This window comes from Brachionichthys hirsutus, chromosome 3 (assembly GCF_040956055.1).
Source record: "Brachionichthys hirsutus isolate HB-005 chromosome 3, CSIRO-AGI_Bhir_v1, whole genome shotgun sequence".
Taxonomy (NCBI): Eukaryota; Metazoa; Chordata; class Actinopteri; order Lophiiformes; family Brachionichthyidae; genus Brachionichthys; species Brachionichthys hirsutus.
Window position 1 is genome coordinate 1,469,019 of NC_090899.1, and position 6,885 is coordinate 1,475,903.

At 51.4% G+C, this 6,885-nt stretch overlaps 1 non-coding gene across 1 annotated transcript; it reads left to right on the top strand.

Moving 5' to 3' along the window:
* Positions 1-6,812: 6,812 nt before the first annotated feature.
* Positions 6,813-6,885, top strand: trnak-uuu (transfer RNA lysine (anticodon UUU)). Its single transcript has one exon. It is a non-coding gene; the product is annotated as a tRNA-Lys (tRNA).

The window sequence follows — 6,885 nt, forward strand, 5'->3', positions numbered from 1 at the left end:
AAGTTCTCTGACCTGAATCCGTTTTAATGGGATGGAGACGAGGAGGAAAAAGATGGCCGCTCGTCTTCTTCAGTGGTGTTTTGCTTCATTTTTTTATATTACCCGAAACAATTGCTTTAAAATAAGAATCACATAACGAACGTACATGATGTGAGCATGTGTTCATGTGTTCATGTGTTCATGTGTTCACGCGTCATTTAAGGCATCGACAGGGACCTTTCAGCGCAGATAAATCTCCACAAACAGAGATTTTACCGCTGCGGACGCGACGTTTATGCCTTTTTTTCGCGTCCTCGTCCTCGTCCCCGTCCTCGTCCCCGTCCTCGTCCTCTCGCTCTTCTCTCTCATGCATTTGTTTTGCTCTGCAGCTTTTTACGAGTGTAAGCCAGAACTGCCGGACCCGTCCCCGTGCAAACACGCCGTTGCCGGCTCGTTTGTTTGCCTTTGCAGTTTTTAGACCATTTGGGCGTTTTTACGAGCTGCTCGGAGACGGGATTCTGCTCCGAAAGCTGCACCGGATGATGAGAACGTACACAGCGAGGAGGGATGATGAAGAGGCGAGGAAGAGGAGGCAGATTCCAACAGATAGGGCCTCTCTGCATGCAGTGTGTGTGTGTGTCCCCGATGTGTGTGCACTGGTGCGTGTAATGAACGCTACCTTCATCCCTCCTCCTCCTCCTCCTCCTCGGATCACCCACCCTGCTCCTCATCACAGTTTACTGCCGGAGACGGACACATCCAAACGGATCGGTTCCGCCTTTCGCTGGCTTCGGCCGGGCGTCGCTCACGGCGGTGCATCATCGTGCACGCGTCGGGCCATCCGGGGGCAGCGCGGGGCAGAAGAGGACAGGGCGGGAGCAGATGTGGGATTAACGGGGGGGGGGGGCTTTAAAATCCGAGACGCTTCATGATCTGGAGGGTTTTTCTAGATTTATAAATTTAATCTGTGGAGGATATAAAAGAAAGCTTCTCCTTTCTTTATACGACACGGATCAGATTTAATCATGAAAACCTGAAACGCCGACCTCGTATTCTCGCTCTCGTCTTTCACAAAGGTTTTCGTTCCCCATCGCGCGTCTCAAAGCGCTTTAAGATGGGATCTATTTGCAGCTCCTCGGTAAAGAGGCGCAGATGTCTGGCGACGAAGCGACTAACCGAAATCCGATTTCCATATGGGAACATGTGAACCTCGCCAGACAGATCAGGCAGATGTTCCCGCAAACAACCCATTAGTCTTTGGGGCGGGGGGGGGGGGTCCAGCGTTTGTCCGGCGGCGTCTCCTGAATAATCGATTGGATGCGTTCCACGCTACCTTTAGAGCAACGCGTCGGTGAAACGGCGACTCCACCTCCACCAAATGGGCCCTTTTGAGGACTCAAAGCGCCGCAGGAAGGGAACGGCGTTCTTCACGCCAAAGGAGTTACAGCAGAGCATGACATCAGGAAGAATCTGAAGCTCGCCAGGACAGGCTACCTGAGCTTTTGGCGGGGCTAGCCTCTCTGTTAGCCGACAATGGCAGCTACATTTAAACACTCAGCTGCCAAAGGGTCGGCTGTAGGGAGAGAATCCGACGTTTACGTCGAAACAACGACAACAAAACGAGTATAGCTTTGATTTCTGTTGCACAAACGCTCATAATTATCACATTTCTAACTTTTTCTAACAATTATTTTTTCCTTTTGGATTGTCAGCGGTGAATTATTGTAGCTTTAGCCCGCAGCTCGACTTGACGTTCACGACCCCCCCCCCCCTCCCACCCCCCCACACCGCTTTCAGGGGCCAAAGGGCTCCGCCATTCATCAGCGGATGCATGCCATCCCACAAAGTGCTGCACACGGAGGAAAATCTGCAACCAAGGCGAATCGGGGGGGTGGGGGGGGCAGCCATGCTATGTGATCTCCAATCAGTAGAGCTGTCAGGAATCTGATGATCGGAACAGATCGGATGCTGAGTGCTTCCCAACCTGCAGCTCCGGAAACACGAGTCTGTAGAAGGGGAGGGACGGGCATTTTCCTCCAGGGGGGGGTGTGTCGTCTGCCACGACTCGTTTTCACCTGCGTCAGTCAGATTCCTTTCTCATATTCACGCTCCGAGTTTGGACCGCGGCTCGGAGATTTGCTCCAAAACTGACTCGATCTGGATGTTCTTATATGGAAAGGAAAAAAAAAACAAAAAAGAAACATCTTGTTTGGATGTTTTATGCTGATCAGGAAATCTGCGGGTCGACTTTCCCTGGAAGGAAATCAAAGCTCGTGGTTTACGTTTTCAGAAAATGTCTAAAAGCTCAAAGGCTTGATTTTCTTTTTTTCTTTTTTTTTTACATGATGTTGTTTGAGAATGATAAATGTGTGTTTCACTAAACAACAATTACAAAAGAAATAACCTACAAATAAAAAACATCTGCTGCAGCCCGCTTCCAGAAGTTGGACTTCCATTTATTATTCCCTTACGTGATGCAACGTGACTCCGAATAACAAAATCCTCCCGGTGGAATCATGAATAAGAGGCGAACGGTTGATCTCAGACATAAATGAGGTCAACATGAACGTTTACGTCTGGCGAAGAATCAAAAATATGGCGCCGAAGCGTCGGAGCGGTTCCTGAAATAAATGCGGCCAATCGGTCTGAGCCAACCAACGGGGGTTTGAACTAAAGCTGCTCGAATAATCGCTAGCATGCTAGCTTAGCGTGGACCAGGTAAGAGCCCGTTAAAGCCTATCGCAGGTCTGGGCGGGGCCACGATTCCATCGTTATACTTCCTGTTATTCCACATTTCAATAGATTGAACGGCAACAGCTCTCTAATCCGGATTCAAACCCTGGATCTGGATCTAGATTATCCCAGAGGTGTTAAATGAACAGAAGGACTCGGGAAGTCGAGCGGATCTTTTCGGGAGCGACATAGGACCGTCTGCGCCGGTTGAGGCGCCACTTTCCACAGCTTTTCCACCGTCGCCCTGATTGCTGCCGTTATTGTCGGTTAGCTGAGCGCACGGATCAGTGCACGGGTCAGTGCACGGGTCAGCGCACGGGAACATGACTAACGATGGCACATTATGCAAGCCTTAGAAAGAGCAGATCACTGGCGTGGATGAGTCACGTGGATTTAGATGGAATGGTGAAACTAACGGATCCTCGCTCCGGCTTCTGGGAAGTCCTGGAGCGTTCGATTGTTTTGGTCTTCATAAACGCTCATTCAAAATTAAATCTCTTTACTATGAGTCACGTCAACCACTTGGGCAAGTTGCTGCCCCCCCCCCCCCTCCCCCCTTCCTTGTGGAAAATGGTTTGTTTTTTTACGCCTGAAATTTAATTAAATCCGTTTACATTTTAGTTTCATCCGTGATTTAAAATGTTTCCATGACAAACCTGGAAAATATGCACAAAACTTTATAAGGACAATAAACAACTCGTGTGATCTGCCAGTCACGTGAAGAACCGCCTTCAACCCTGACACGCGTTAACGAGAACTCACCCGACGCGTCAACGCCATTGTTGCCGACTGTCTATTGAGATCCCGTCACACCCCCCCCCCCCACCCCCCCCCATCGATTCTTCCACGACTCAGCCTTCAGATAAAGATCGCCAGTCAGGATAAGCAGCCGGAGAATGGCGTGAATAATTGAACACGCTGCAGTCCAGCTGCTCATCCTCATCCATGGCGGCGTGAGACTCCGCCCAGGGGCGAAGACGTCCGCCCGTTGCAGCGTTCCACCTTCCGTCCATCATCCGTCGAGAACGGACGGAGGAACCTTTGAGTCAGCAGGATCCATTGTTCAATGAAGGTCAGCGGTAGGGGGGGGGGGGATGAGATGGGGCGACACCAGCACATCACGGTCAAGGATTCTGATTCGCTGCTGGACTACTTGGTTCCCGGCCTCTCAACGAACGCCGTGGGGACGCTAAAGAGAAGGTGGCGGATCGGGTTTCACTAGATAGTCTCCGGAAACAAATCCGTCTGTGGAAGGAGGACGAGTTCAGCTGCAGCAGGAGACACGCGACCGATCAGAGGTGACCTTGGAGGAGCAAGCCCGCCCAACATGCCGGTTCACCGTCTCACTGGCACGTCCTTCACCAACGTGGGTCTAGAGGTCAAAGGACGCAGTCTGCAGGTTCGTCTCGGACGGAAGCCGTTAGCGTCTGACTCGGCGGTTTCTAATGACCCGGGACCGGACAGCGACCTGCTTTCGTCCCCGTCCCGGGATTCGAGCCTTCTTCCATGCACCTCCTGAAGACACCCGGGAACCCCGACGGCGTTTCCCTCGTGCCGCTGCTCATCACTTGATTTCAAAACGTTTGCTGCAGGTCATGCTGAGATTGATTAGCTTCAGCCCCGTGGCACGTTCAAAGCTGTGGGAACTTCCAGCCTCTCTGCACTGACTGGCTTTATGGGAGGGAAGGTCTGAATTGGCTCCCTGATGATGTTGGTCGCGTTTCTTCTTCGTCACGCTGCGCTTGCGGTTGGAATAAACGCGAGTTCTGTTTCTTCTCCTTCCACTCTGCTAACATCATGCGTGACACAGCTTGCACCGCTTTCTGCCGAAGCCATGCTTTCTGCGGGCCGGCCTAGTTCCGAGTTGCGAGTTTCTTTTTTTTTTGCCTAACTTTTACTAAAGTTTGCGTCAAATTTGCATAACGATTAGACGGAAACAGATTGCTGCAGTCTGATGCGATATTAGACAGAAAGAACAGGACAGACCCAGCGGCCTCTTTGATAAGCATGAAATCCTGCAGACTCAGGTTGGCTTTGAAGGCACCAACAAAAGTTCAATAAAAACACTTTACTCATAAATCCAAAAAGGTAAAACAGGAGAGCAGAAAATTTTAACTTCCCTGGACTAAGAGCACGAATGCTTGGGCTGGCTGAGGTCCCAGAAAAACAAGAACACTAAATACACCCAAAACAAAAATAACTGCACGGCGGGGGGGGGTGCTGGAAAAAGACTGAACTCAAAAAAACTGCCAAAACAAACAGAATGTACAAAATATACTGTCTTTACGGTTGCCGAAATAGAAGGCAAAACAAACGCTGGGCCCAGATGTCAGCAGGGCAGGCTCGATATGAGGGGCGGGTGTGTCTCCAGGTGTTCAGCCGGCTCTCCCGTGGCCACGCCCACACCGCTCGACAGGGTCAGAGGAGCAAAACACACAGGAGAACATGCCATTGACGGTGGGAAAGCAACTCAGGATGAGACTCCGTCATCGCTCACCCTCTCGTGCACGCCCGTCTCGCGGGCCCGTGGGGAGGACTTTAGCTCGTAACCGGATCCGGACCGGTGGGATCTGAACGGGAACGGGAGACGTTGTGCTTCAGCGGGTTGGTGTGTCATCTCCAGAGGAGGGACGCGATCCGTGACCGTGATCCCGAATGGAACTGTAAACGTCTCCTGAAACACGCACCTCATGCTTTTCCACTGGTTTTAATTGCTTCAGGCCGTGATGCTCGGTACCCAGCCGCACGTCTCTGGGCCGGGGGGGGATTAATCCCGGTCTCGGTTCTGGGGGGTTTAACATGTTCCAATTTGTTCCAAATCAACCTAAAAAGTCCGAGGCAGCTCAGCTGATAATTATCTCGTACGTCAAGGGCTGGGAGCCTGAACCAAACACCTCCTGCTGTGCAGAAGTAAAAAGCGCTAGCACGCCACCCAGGCTAGCACGCCACGCTAACATTCTCTTTAGGCTCCGTGTTCTCCGAGGAGAGCCGATGAGTCAACACTAACAGGAAAATGATTCCTGAAGAAGGTTACGTCCCAAGGCTTTCTGCAACGAGCGACGACTCGATCCCAAATAATAATTAGTTTCATATTTTTGGATGCAGAGAATATCAAGGCCCCTCCTGTTACCAATTAGTTGAACAAGCAATGACATCATCCGATGTCCAAGGTGGGCCAATGAAGAAACAGAGGAACAACCCTCCCGCCCACTGACACACACTTTGCTCGCCTGCACCAGCGACGGCCAAGAAACAATTATTGTGCGTCTCTTTGGGCGGCAACGGGTAGAATTCTGCAGAACAAAGCCTGTTATAAGTTACAAAAGGCCGTCGGGGCGGCTGGAATCACCCGAGAGACAGAACGCAGCGGGCTGGAAGAAGAAGCATGGCAAAGAAAGTCTGCAGGGGTGGAGACCCTGCAGACTTTCTGCGTCCCCGGGAGGTGCTTACCTCCCCTGGTGAGGAGAGGAAAGCTGACAGACGGACAAATGGACTGAGCCGCCATGATTCTCTTTTTGTGATGGTTTAAAATAAGATAAAAATGTCTTGGGCATCAGTTCCTATCAGGTCAGCGCTTCTCCAGGCGTTACAGCATCCACACAAAGCCTCGAATCCGGCTGGGGGGCAACCGGGGCAGCTTGATTCTGTCCCCCCGGTTGAGTCGTGCTGTCAGCGGCGCTGCCGCTTTGCCAAGCTCTGGGCCGCTGCTAAGAAACACAAACCCGGAGCGTCCTCCATTCTGATCACGTGATCTCCGCTGGCGTCAGGAAGCTTCCCGGCTCCGGATGCAGCGTAATCCCGGAGCGCCATTTAGACACACAATGCGACAGAGTGATACTCAAATTATGGGACGCCAGAAATAGAAACGTATGAACTATGCAGGAAAGAATCTACAACGCGACTCCACAATTCGCACGAATGTGACCCGCAGTTTTGTGTCACTGTGTGTTTATTAGCTTGCAGCTAATTTTAGGCAAAGCAACCAGAAAGAAAAGCCGTCAAGCTGCTGAAATGAAAAGTGGCAGCTCCAGTTTAATGTCAGGAGGGAGCTAACAGCAACGCCGCAGGTTTCAAGATGAATATTGAGCAGAGCAGGCAGAGCCCGGATAGCTCAGTCGGTAGAGCATCAGACTTTTAATCTGAGGGTCCAGGGTTCAAGTCCCTGTTCGGGCG